This window comes from Grammomys surdaster, unplaced genomic scaffold (assembly GCF_004785775.1).
Source record: "Grammomys surdaster isolate TR1022 unplaced genomic scaffold, NIH_TR_1.0 371, whole genome shotgun sequence".
Lineage (NCBI taxonomy): Eukaryota > Metazoa > Chordata > Mammalia > Rodentia > Muridae > Grammomys > Grammomys surdaster.
Window position 1 is genome coordinate 4442108 of NW_021604790.1, and position 12797 is coordinate 4454904.

The following is a 12797-nucleotide window of genomic DNA, read 5'->3' on the forward strand; positions in this document are numbered from 1 at the left end:
CAACTTACTCCATCCACTTTATGCAGACACTGAGTAACCAACCCACAGGCTCTAGAACCTGAAAGTATTGCAATGGAGACAGAGTATGCCTAGCCAACTTTCCCTGAGCCTTCCCAGTGTTACTTGAGCTGACTAGGTGCGTCAAAAAACAACTCCATCCTGAAGCTGTGTAGGATACTCTCAATTGTTAAAAGCAAAGTGGGAATGTGCCCAGTGGACAGAATGATCAGCACATTCAAAATATTTTTAGTGCCTCTGCCTTACTTCAAAACCTCATTATGTACCATGATAACTAAGGCATTAATTAGTAGTAATAACCTCTAGCTCTTCTTCCTTCTTCCATCCAGTCTTGACAAGCCTCCAGTCTTGCCTCTACTATCATACATCAAAGGCAAGAATGAAGGGAAGGAGGAAAATCAAATCTGATTATGTGATGCTTAGACTAAGAATAAATTTCAAATTCCTTATCTACTCCCTTATCATTCAACATCTGAAGGTCTCTATATGCTGCCTTCCCTACACTCACTAGACTACGTAAAACTGTGGGTTCCTCTACACTCCTCTACCTTTGCCCATTCTACTATTTCAAAGTTTAGCTTCAAATTACAAGGTCATGCAAGTGTGCCTTACTCCTTCCAGACTTAGTTAGCGTTCATAATCTAGCCTCATTATCTGTCCTCCCTTGGCACTCTAGGCAACCAAGTATAACAGAAACTCTCGGCCCATCATTCTTTAAGCTAAACATTTCTTAAATAGACAGTATGGTTTGTGTTATAAGGAGCACAGTGTCAACAGACAATTACAAGCTTTTACACTGAATGAATCAGATGTAGATCCACTAGGAGAAAGTTAATGAGAATGTCTGATCATGAGGAGACACAATCTAAAGTCTTTATTAACTGAATCTCAAGTTCTACTCATTCACGTAGCCAATGTGTATTCCTGTACCCAGACTTGAAAGCTTAAGGTTTCACAATATAGCCCTGGTTGGCCTGGAACTAAAGAGACCTGCCTGCCTTTGTCTCCTAAATGCTGGGATTAGAAATATGCTCCACAACCATTTGGAAAATTTTTGACCTATTTTAACTATTATACTTTGAAGGCAATGTCTATCAAATCGTAAATGCAATAACTCAAAATGTTATCTAGCAACTGTATTTCTAGGAATCTACCCAGAAGTAGTATTTTCATGGATACACAGATATATACCTAATCTTTTCACTTAAGAATTGTAATTTTAGGGCTGGAGAGATGGCTCAGCGGTTAAAAGCACGGACTGCTCTGCCAGAGGTCCTGAGTTCAATTCCCAGCAACCACATAGAGGCTCACAACCATCAGTAATATGATTTGATGCACTCTCCTAGTGTGTGTCTGAAGATAGCTGCAGTGTGCACTCATATAAATAAAAAAATTGTAATTTTAAAAAATAGCTTAAATTTTAAAAATATAAAGCCCTCTAAGAAGTTTGAGCCAATTTGTGTATCAGACACAGAAACAGAGAGAGAGAAAGGGATGTGAGGATTTTTTTTTTCCAGTTTTTTCAAGACAGGGTTTCTCTGTGTAGCCCTAGCTGTCCTGGAACTCACTCTGTAGACCAGGCTGGCCTCGAACTCAGAAATCTGCCTGCCTCTGCCTCCTAAGTGCTGGGATTAAAGGCGTGCGCCACCACCGCCTGGCGTGAGGATTTTTAATATTTGTCTGTGCACACTTACAGAAGCCAAAAGGCAGCACTGGATTCCCTGGAGCTGGACTTACAGGTGGTTGTAAGGCCAGTTGACTGACGTGTATGCTAAGAACCAAACTCCAGTCTTCTGCAAAAACAGGAAATACTTTGAACCCCTGAGCTATCTCCCCAGATGTATTTTTTGTAGTATTATATAATCAAACTATTAACAGTGTTTGTCTATTTCTACCCTATTGTGAATTCAAATTCCTTACCAGTCTTAAGTTCAGATACAAAAAAACATAGAACTTTTATCTCCAACAAATCTAGTGGCTTTGAACAATCCTAAAATATAAAACATCTTGAAGAACCCAAGCCATTCAAAAAGAAAAAATTGTTCTTCAAGATACACAGTTAAATTCCAGAAATCCTACCAAAACCTACTTTTCCCCTTTACATTGAAGATTACAAATATTTTCCAATGCCAGAAGAATGTTAAAGGTTAATACTAATAGCCTTCTTTTGTTCTATTGAGAAGCCCAAGACTAGATAGTGTGGAATAAATTACCAACTACAAAGAGTACAAGTATATACATGCACATATATTTAAGGTCTTTATATAGTCCCTATTCTCCACATATAAACAACTTAGTGAAACTCTCTAAATATCAAGACTTAAATATTTCTTTGTGAGTGTATGTGATCGTGCGCCTGTCTAGAGATCCTACCCAGGACCTCACAAGTGCTAAGCAAGCATTCTACTAATCTAGACTATCCTTCACACACACACACACACACACACACACACACACACACACTCTCACCACCCTCCTCCCTCAAATCTCTGCACTAATAAACATTAAAAACTCAGAAACTAATCAGCTCTAATCCTCTTCACACCCTCTAGTACTAACAAGTAGTCAATAAAGGCCCAACAGTAAGGAATGAGAAAACTTGGGTATCCGTTAACAAAATTGTTACTCAACCTTGTTATTCCTCAACATTTCCCCTCCAACTGAATTTAACCAGGTCTGACCTTAAACTGATGTACTTTTTTTTTAAAAAAGGCTAAAAGGTAAGGTCAAGTCCATGCCCCTTTTTTCTAAACAACAACAAAATCTACTATATTTAAATTTATAACTAAAATCTCTGTTCAGATTTCTGGTTCAAGTAACAATGTATAGTAACAAAAATTCCACTGAATTTAGCTCAACTTTGCATTCTCTGACTCCATTTAGAGAAGAAATTTAAATACAAAATCCTAGAACTAGAATTTAAAAACAACAAATTCAGAACCAGTAGTTGTATAAATAATTCTGTGGTAGAAATCAAATACTAAAATTCTATGAAGCTAGCTTTAAATCTTAAAAAAATAGATTTGTGGAAAATAATTTTTAAGTAGGGGATGTTGGCATACACTGTATAACCCCAACACCCAGGAGGTTGATGCAAGGTTCTTAAATGACTGGTATGCATTGGAGGACTGTCTAATAGACCATGTTTTGAAAAACTAAGGGTTGGCATTACAGCTCAGCACCACAAGTAAGATGCAACTTTTATCAAACAATCAGCATTTGCCAAAACTGTAGTACCCAATAGAAGATTAAAGTTTAAAGGGGGAAGAGACAGTTCAGCCATTAAGAGCACTTACAGTTCCCAGCACCCATATCAGGCAGCTCACAACCACCTATAACTCCTGCTGCAGGAGATCTGATGCCTCTGGCCTCCTTGGGCATCTGCACCCACTCTTACATGCTCACATGTAGACATACATACAAATAACTAATAAATACACATTTTTGAAAATCTGAAAAAAAAAACCAAACCTTAAAACATCCCCTTCAATCATGAAAACTCACTTGGTTTATAAAAGTTTATAATGTTCATTAAAATCTTCATATACAATCATTAAATTAAGTTTGTTTTTCTTTCTTAAGACAAGTCTCACTATGCAGCTCTGGCTGTCCTGGAAGTTACTACATAGACCATGTAGGCCTCAAACTCAGATCCACTGCCCAGAAGGGGATGGATTAAAGTTGTCTGCCACTGCAACTGGCTTCCAAGTTTGTTTTTCATCCACCAGCTATGCTCTCTAATTTGGGAAAGTTGGTTACTATAACTTTACATTTTGGCTTTACCTTTACCCTACACCAAAAATTAGAAAAAGCTTAAGAAAAAAAAAATCTATTGGACTTTTGAGTCCAAGCTTTTTAGTAAATCATTACTATTATCTAGCTAAGGTTTTTCAAGAACCTATATACAAAAGCTAGACCTGTAACCAAACAGAAACAAACACCAGAGCATTCTTCACTGTTTAGTTTTAAATAAGCTCCTTCACTCATGAGTTAGGCTGTTCTGGTCTCAGGAAGAATATTTTACATTAATGCCCTTTCTTGCTCTCTTTATCGAGTACAGTGCAGGTGTCTCAAATAAAATGCCCCCAACACCTGGCCTGCTGTCTAGTGCAAATAAGATTTGGACCATTTACCTTTACCTTAAAAAATAAATAAATGACTTGTTTTTCATTTTTTTTTTAAGTCTACAGGAAGAATAATTTTTCAACCTGAACAGACATAGTTTCAAACCTAATAAACTCCATACTAGTTACAGACACTAAAAGTTGTGCAAAAACATTACTACCAGAGTGTGGTAATTCATTATACAAAGTAGGACTCTTTTTGGTACTTCCATTTCTCAAAATGTAAGCTCAAAAACTGTGGTGAACAACAACAAAAAACAACAGAAATTAGTAAAGTACTGTAGAGGGCATCAACATCTCAAGGCTGCCAGAAGAGATAGAAAGTACTATCTTTTGAGTGTTATAATATAGACTGAGAAGATAACTGTGGGTCATAGAAATAACCAGAGATAACTGCTAGTTATCACTACCACATACTTAATCTACACTATTTCTTTCCATCCAGATCAAGAAATAGACAGGTCTTGGAACTAGAAGCAATACAATTAAATACACACACACACACACACACACATCAATCACATGAATTTTTCCAGAAAGTCACTTTCATTTAAGTCTTAATTGCCTCACCAAAAAAGGTGGTGGGAAAGATGAGTCCTAGGAACCTTCCACCCAAAGAAGCTGAATAGGAAAACACACCATTTAAACCCAAAGCTTCCTTTATGTAGTATGGGTTAATGTTTTAAAGAGCATTTTGAAAAATTATTTTTCTAAAATAAGGAAACAATTTTACTCACAGTTACAACTACTCAATACTAAAATACCTTTGAAAACAGGCATCATCACCACCCACAAAAGTCTTGTTTGTAGATCACATAAAATAACTCATATCAAACACAACAAACCTAAAATGTGTTCACTTTAAAAGTAATTAAAATCTGTGGTCAAACTAGATTTGGTCAAAATCCAAGGGCTATACTATATATAAACACTGATTACCATGTAGCAGTAGTAGAGAAAAATAGATACTGGTAGTATCTGAAGGAGAAAAAAATACAATATTCTTTCTTTTCACCTTAAAAGTTCAAATTAATTTAACTGTTTTCTAGCTTCCCGAATTTTCTTTGATAGAACTATAAATTCTCTAAAAATCGAAGAGTGCTCTGCAGATTTAATATTACGTGAGCATGGAAATCAGACACTAATGGTCTGAATTAGGTTTTCAGGAAAGATGCAGTAACCCAATATTTACAGATTCCTATAGGTGGAAAAAATAAACCTCCAGTTTATTTCAAAATCTGTATATAACTGATGACTTAGTTGTTTACAGAAACAAATCATAAATATTTACTTCACATACAAGTGAAATGACAACTACCTTCATCAGAATAAAGATTTTTAAGAATCTATATAATTGCTAATGGTTCTAAGTGGATCACACTTCAAAAATAATGTGAAACCACCTCAAATTCTGAGGTCACTAACAAATCACATCAAATATGCTAAAGGTCAAAAGAACTGTACACTTGATTGGCTAAACCTAGTGGAAATCTAATTCAGAATTCCATGATTAAGAGTCGTTACAGAATACTTACAATACATTTTTTAAATTTCCAAACGATGAGCATTTTTACCTTGCTATATTTTTAGAGCAACACATCACATTGCACTTATCACATGACATGATGTAACTGTTAGCAAAGAAAATGGTCCAAGCCATTGATAACATACACGGCAGTAGAAAACAGATCATACACAAGAATTACATTTCATATTTACTTTTTGAAGCTAGTAACTTATTTAGAAATAGAAAAAATGTACTCTAGCATTTTAGTTAATATTTACCAGAAGTTATAATAAAAAACCAAGAAGGTTCGAAAACTAGAATTAAAAACTTCTCTATCAAAAATGCAACAGAGAAACACATCAAAAGTATCCACTATTAGAAGAAAAAAAGTCTCAACTAACAACAGCTGCAGTTAATTGAAAATTTCTAAATTGGTAAGAGTATAAGAGAAGAAACCAAGTACAACCCATATAAGAGGGGGGAAGGGAAACACGCCCACTTTATGCTTTCGTAAATAATGGTACTTTAAATGATCTTAAAAGCAAAAACGGGAGGTGGGATGGGAAATATAAACTACAGACCATTCTAAGAAATAGAAATCATTTTAATATAACGATTTTCCTTACTTGAGAATACTTTTGAAAAGAAGTTCTGTAACTATATCATGATTATGCAAGGCAAGGATTATGTAATTTTATCGTTTATTTTAAAAATGTTCTCCGAATGTATCAAAAAAACCAAAAAACCCTCAAGCATTGTGATCTCTCCAATGGGCAGAGGGACACTTACTTGGCTACAATTTAAAATATTAACATACACTCCCCAAAAACAAACAAACAAACAAAAACCCCACAATGATTGCTAGCCACGTGACGAAGGATATGGCAACACCAGGATTGTGAATGGAGGGGAGGGAAGCTGGGTTGGAGAACTAGCGAGATTTCTCTTAACTTTGGGGACTGCAGGATTCCGGTCTCACGATCCTTAAGGTACCAAAATTCTAACCCCTAAGAGTTGTACAGCTAACACCCTCAAGAGCGGTTTTATTAATAGGTCACAGAAAATGCTCCAGTGACCTCCAGGATAAAGGAGGAAAAAACAGGCGGAGGAAAGAGCAATTTAAAGTGGCGCCATCATGTCACCCCTTTTCCCCTAAGGCAATCAATAAGCAATAGTTAAGTAACGAGTTTCTCTAAAAATCCACATTGGGATTCCAACATTGGAAAACAAAAGGATTTCTAGGTAAAACATGGGAGTAGGATTGTTTACAATACGGAAAACAATTATAAACTATTTGCTGAGAATCAAAGGCAGTCAGTCGGAAAGCAGGGCCCCCAACAGTAAGATTCCAACTCACTTAAAAGCAAATAAATGCCTCTTCCTCTTTAGCTGAAAAAAAGAGCTGCCTGAGACTAGATCCGAAAACGCAAATGACCTCAATATTTAAGCAACAAAAAATGTTAACAATCAGAGTTGTGATAGAAACCGTGAGACAGACATGCAAGATGTGTTTGAGCAAAGAAAGACCTTTTGCAGTCAAGAGAAGTTCAAGGCGAGAGCAAGAGTTTGTTTTTGGCCTTTTTTGTTTTTTGGTTTTTTTTTTCGGAAATAAACCATGTTCTCCAGGCCGCCTTTTTAAATAGAACGCCAAAGGAAAGCCCAGCGAACGAGGCGGCAGCTGGTGGGGAAGGGCCCCCGCACACCCCCGCCCTTGGGGCGACTCCCAGCCCGGACCCGCAGCGGGGAAGCCCGGAGAGGCCATTTAAAGTTCCGGGGATTTTTTCTTCCCCTGCCCTGCCTTTCTAGTTACAACTAACAAAGAGAGGGAGAAATGGGAGCCACAGGGAGAGCGAGGAGAAGGAGAAAGGGCAGCGGGAGGAGGAGGAAAGGAGCAGCAGCAGCACCTACCACGTGATGGAGGAGCGTAGCCCGGGCGGATTCGGCCCCACAAAATGGGCGCAGTTTGCAAACAGCCCCCCGGCCTGGGCGCCGAGGACCTGCGGGCGGGGGCGCGCGGCGGCAGCTCCGGCCCGGCCCGCCGCTCTCCTCCCCCCCGGCGCCCGGAGCCGCCCTGACTTTCCGGGCGGGGGGGCGAGGCGGAGGGGGAGGGGAAGGCGGCGGCGGGGAGCGGCTGCTTTTTCTTCTCTTTCGGGTCCTTTCTCCGGCCTTCCTCCGTTCCGGCCCGGCCTGGGCACCGCCGGGGACCGCAGCCCCGGCGGGCGGGCGGGGGCAGAGGGTAAAGCTGCCCCCCCCGCCCCGCACAAACAAGCGCCGCCGTCTGCAGCCCGCGCCCGCACCCCGACCGCCACCCCGGGCGCTTCTTCCCGGCCGGGGAGCGCACTTCGGCCGCCCCCCAAGCCGCCGCGGCGAGAGGAGTCGGCTTCGCTAAGGCGCTCGGTTCTCCCGCCGGCTCGGCGAGCGGTGGCGGTGGCGGCGGCGGCACTGGGAAAATGGCGGCCGAGCTCCTTTTCCCTCCCCCCCTTTAATCTGAAGCGGAGGGAGAATGGAGCGAGCAAGCGAGCGGGCGAGTGCCGGGGACACGGGGAGGAGGGACAGCAGCGCCTCCGCCGGCTGCGGCTGCGGCGGGCCGCTCCGCCCCGGCGCGCCGCCAGGGGGCGCCCGCCTCGCCGCCCCCGCGGGCTGCCAGGAGGCGCGGCCGTCGCCGCCTCAGTCATGGCTCCTCGCCGCGGCCGCTTCTTCTGCGCCTCTGTTTGCGGAAACCGGCGCCTGGTGCCTGATACGTGCGGCAGCGACACGCGGCATTGCGGCAAGCGGCGCGGGGCCCTGGCTTCGACCGAGGTGAGGCTAACCTGAGGCGCTGACGCCGACACATTCCCTCGGCTCTGGGGCTGGCGGTGCCGCGCGCCGGTATGTGGGGAGGGCGGACTGGCACAGCCGAGCTAGAGGACGTGAGCGAAGAACTGTGTGTGCGGTGAATGCAGAAGCTGCTGCGGCCACACTGCCCAGGGCCAACCGTGCTCGGAGACCGGCAGGAAGCTCCCTGACCAGTGACGCGGTCCCTGCCACCCGCCCTTTGTCCTACACCCTGCTCTGTACACTGCAGCACACGGCTGGCTGCTAGCCCTAGCGCCACGCTCTGCAGCCGCCAAACCAAAAAATAAGGAGACGCCATTGCGCAGGCGCGAGCTAGGACCGACTCGAGGCTAGCCCGGGCAGGGGTAGCTGGGAGCTAGAGGGGAAATGATGGCCCACCAGCGCCGGGCCCGCTGGGAACTGTAGTTTTCGTTAAGCCCGCGTCTTGTTTTGGGCTTCTTGTTTTGTCAGAGCCGCCAAAATAGGCAAAAACGCATTCATTACACAGTAATATTTGTTTCCTGCCTACCACCAAATTAAAGTTCACTGACCCGCTAAAAGTTTAACAACGAACATCAACAAAAGCAAACCTGTCATGTTCCTACCAGCGTTGACTTAAAAGTGGTTGCACCTTATCATTCTTGACTGATAGTTTGTCAGCACGCTATCGATTCCTTCCTCCCAAATAAGGTTTAAGAGAACATTTTCTGGATTTAAAAAACTTAATATAATGTAAAGTGCCACAATACACTGTACAAGTCCACCACCCTTTGAAGCTAACCATGTCAAAAGATTATTAGACTCACTAAAATCATATAGCATAAAATTTGTTCCAACAACTAAATCACCAAGCTCAGCAGATGAGAAGGGTAAAGTCTACCAAAAAGGAAGATGCAAAATGCTCAATACTTTGTGTGGTTTACCAAAACCAGTATCCGGTGTTATGTGTCACTTGTTATAGAACAGTTTTCATTAGCCCACAAAGTCTCTAACTCACCAGGTTTCTGCAGCATCTGCATCTATATTTCTCGAGTTTCCATCTGCATTTTTAAAATTACACTCTCAAACATGATCTTGGTTCTCAAATATCAAGGGCAGGAGACACCATAGAGTCAAATTACACACGGATAAACTGATAGATGTATACATATTTACATATGCATCCAAAAAAGATCAATAGTTTGGGCTTTTTAACTTATAACACAGGTATGATTGTGTGTATGTGTGTGCGCGCACACACATATATATCCACATAAATAGTAATGCCACAGAGGATGTTTATACATAATTACAGGACCAACAGATGGTGGACTAGAGCCCTAATCTGAAGATTACAAAATCTAAATTAGCTGAATGAAAATAAGGCAAAGCTTCCTGCAATGTATTCTTAAATATTAGTGAACAAAACTCTTTACATCATAATCTTATTACTATCCCAACTGTTAAAATCTTGACTGTCTAGCCAGTCACAGTGCTGCATGCCTTTATAATTTCAGCAGTACAAAAGGAGAAGCAGGAGAACTCTAAATTCAAGACCAGCCTGGTCTATATACTGAGTTCCGTGACGGCTGGGTACAAAGACCCTGTCTCAAAAAAAAAACAAACCACCCACAACCACCAACAAAAACTTCACTACCTAATTCACGCACAATGGTACACGCATCCAATTAAAGCATTTAAGTGTGGGGTGAGAAAAGCAAGACAATCCAGAGTTCCTGAACCTCAGTATAACCAGTCCAATAATAAACAATAAAAATACAAAAACACAAAACAACAATAACGAAACTAAGTCCTGAGTTTAAGAACAACTGCATTCAAGGTGAGCAACTATGGACAAAAATCTATACACAAGACAAGGCTTCTCTTCTCATGTACCCCTGGTTGTCCTGGAACTCTCCCTGTAGAACAGGCTGGCCTTGAACTCTGAGCTCAGACTGGCCCTGCCTCCAGAATGCTGGGACTAAAGGCATGTACTGCTAAACACAAAAAAAAGGAAATACATTTCTTTTTAAAAATCTCCTCCAGAGTCAGGCTTGATGACAACTCAAATTGCATCAATCCTGAGGTGGATATCCAGGAAGATCAAGCACTCAGGGTCATGCTTATATATATATATATATCAACACATAGACTCTCAAGGCCAGCTAGAGTCATATAAAATCCGTATGCTTGCTGGTACACAAGGTACAGGGGGAAGACAAGACACATGGAGCACAGAACTTGGGGGGGGGGCACTAAAACACAGGAAAAATAAAATTCCCCCAGAGAAAAAATGCATGATGAGGCTGATTAAGACATGTACACAAGGGCTGGAGAGATGGCTCAGCAGTTAAGAGCACTGACTGCTCTTCCAGAGGTCCTGAGTTCAATTCTCAGCAACCACATGGTGGCTCACAACCATCTGTAATGGGGTCTGCTGCCCTCTTCTGGTGTGTCTGAAGACAGCCACAGTGTATTCACATATATAGAATAAATAAATCTTTCAAAAAACAAAAACCATGCACGCAAAGCTGAACTTGATGGTTCATGATGTTGATCCCACCCAGCACTTGGGAGACAGAGGTACTAGATGTCAGAGTTTGAAGCCAGCCTGATCTACAGAGCTTCCAGGACAGCCAGGGCTATACAGAGAAATCCTGCCTCAAAAAACAAACACATAAGCAAACAAAGTAGTGAATATCTATGATCACAGCATTTGGGTTGCAAAAGCAAGAGGATTACCCACAAATTACCAGGCCAGCCTGGTCTACATAGTGAGTTCCAAACCATACTACACAGTGAGATCTTGCTTCAAACAAATAAACAAACAAACAAACAAAATCCACATTTATAACCTTTTAGAACAGTCATAGGGCCAGGCGGTGGTGTCGCACGCCTTTAATCCCAGCACCTGGGAGGTAGAGGCAGGCAGATTTCTGAGTTCGAGGCCAGCCTGGTCTACAGAGTGAGTTCCAGGACAGCCAGGGCTACACAGAGAAACCCTGTCTCGAAAAACCAAAAAAAAAAAAAAAAAAAAAAAAAGAACAGTCATAGGTGATGTGTCCAATATCCATCCATCCTGGCCAAATATTTTTACTAGGGATTGGTTAGGACTGAGCATGATGCAAGAGTGGAAGCTACCTAGGAAGACTCTGAAAGAACCAAAAAGAAACCATTCATCTTAATACGAGATGAGAAAAACAATAAATTAGCACCACCGCCCATCCGGCACTAGTAGTTTGAACTATTAAAATACTTTATTTCTTTAAGAGGCCATCAGCATGAAAGCAGGCAGAATGGATTGCTGTCAACAGTCTTCATGACAGTTACATCATAACAACTAATTCTGACATCTGCATGACTTCTGCAATTCCAGCTATAAACAAAACACTTGATTATTTAAGCCAAGTGAAGTTAGGTTTCTCACACCTTAAGATAGTAACATAAAGATTAATTTCTCTTATTTTAGAGTATGTACTCTATGAGAACCTGTTTCCAAAAAATTCTAGCTTTCATTTTATAAACCTCACCTAAAAATAAAAAAAAAGGTAATTTTTCTCCTCATATCCCAGCTCCAGAATTACATAAATATATTCTCTCACCATAGAAATGATCTCACCATAGAAATGATATTAATAAAGAAAAAAGTTAGAGACGGGCAGTGGTGGCGCACGCCTTTAATCCCAGCACTTGGGAGGCAGAGGCAGGCAGATTTCTGAGTTCTGTAGACCAGCCTGGTCTACAGAGTGAGTTCCAGGACAGCCAAGGCTACACAGAGAAACCCTGTCTCGAAAAACAAACAAACAAAAAACAAAAACAAAAAACCAAAAAAGTTAATTCTAAAGCAACTTCATGAATTAGCTATGTTAGCAAAAACAAACACCAAAACAGTAACTAACACTCAAAAGGCTGACTCTAAACATACTTCTAAAACTAGAAATAAACTGGGAATAATTCAAAAGATAGCATTAAAATTCAACCCAAGCCACCATAATGGCACACTATAATCTCAGTTATTTAGGAGTCTGATGCAGGAAAATCCTGATTTTGAGGCCAGCCTGGGCTAGAAAGGGTGACTCCATCATTGGCAGACTGCTTACTCTACATGTACAACATCCCAGCCAATTCCTGTCACTACATACACCTGGCCCAAACCTGTAAACCCAACACTTGAGTGGAGGTAGGAGTCTTATAGAGTTGAAGGTCAGCATAGGAGACATGAAACTGTGCTCTGATGGCAGAGAAGACCTAGGGATTTTGAAAGATGACATAGCTGTTCCTTCCAATGGAGAGGTCCACCATTTCCCCAACTCCATCTGCCCCAGCGTCCCAGCACCTCTGTGTGTGTGTGTGTG

General features: G+C 41.6%; 1 protein-coding gene across 3 annotated transcripts in view; it reads right to left on the reverse strand.

Moving 5' to 3' along the window:
- The window catches only part of Kansl1 (KAT8 regulatory NSL complex subunit 1), a 121376-nt gene that overhangs the window by 93524 nt on the left and 15055 nt on the right, over nucleotides 1–12797 (reverse strand). The window contains exon 1 of one of the 3 annotated variants that reach the window (XM_028780456.1): nucleotides 7558–8125. The exons of 1 other annotated variant lie outside the window; for it this stretch is intronic. The gene's annotated coding sequence lies outside the window, so the exon portion shown is untranslated. Of the gene's footprint in view, nucleotides 1–7557; nucleotides 8126–12797 lie in introns of those variants that run through there. One more of the 3 variants, XM_028780453.1, reaches the window with a different exon arrangement.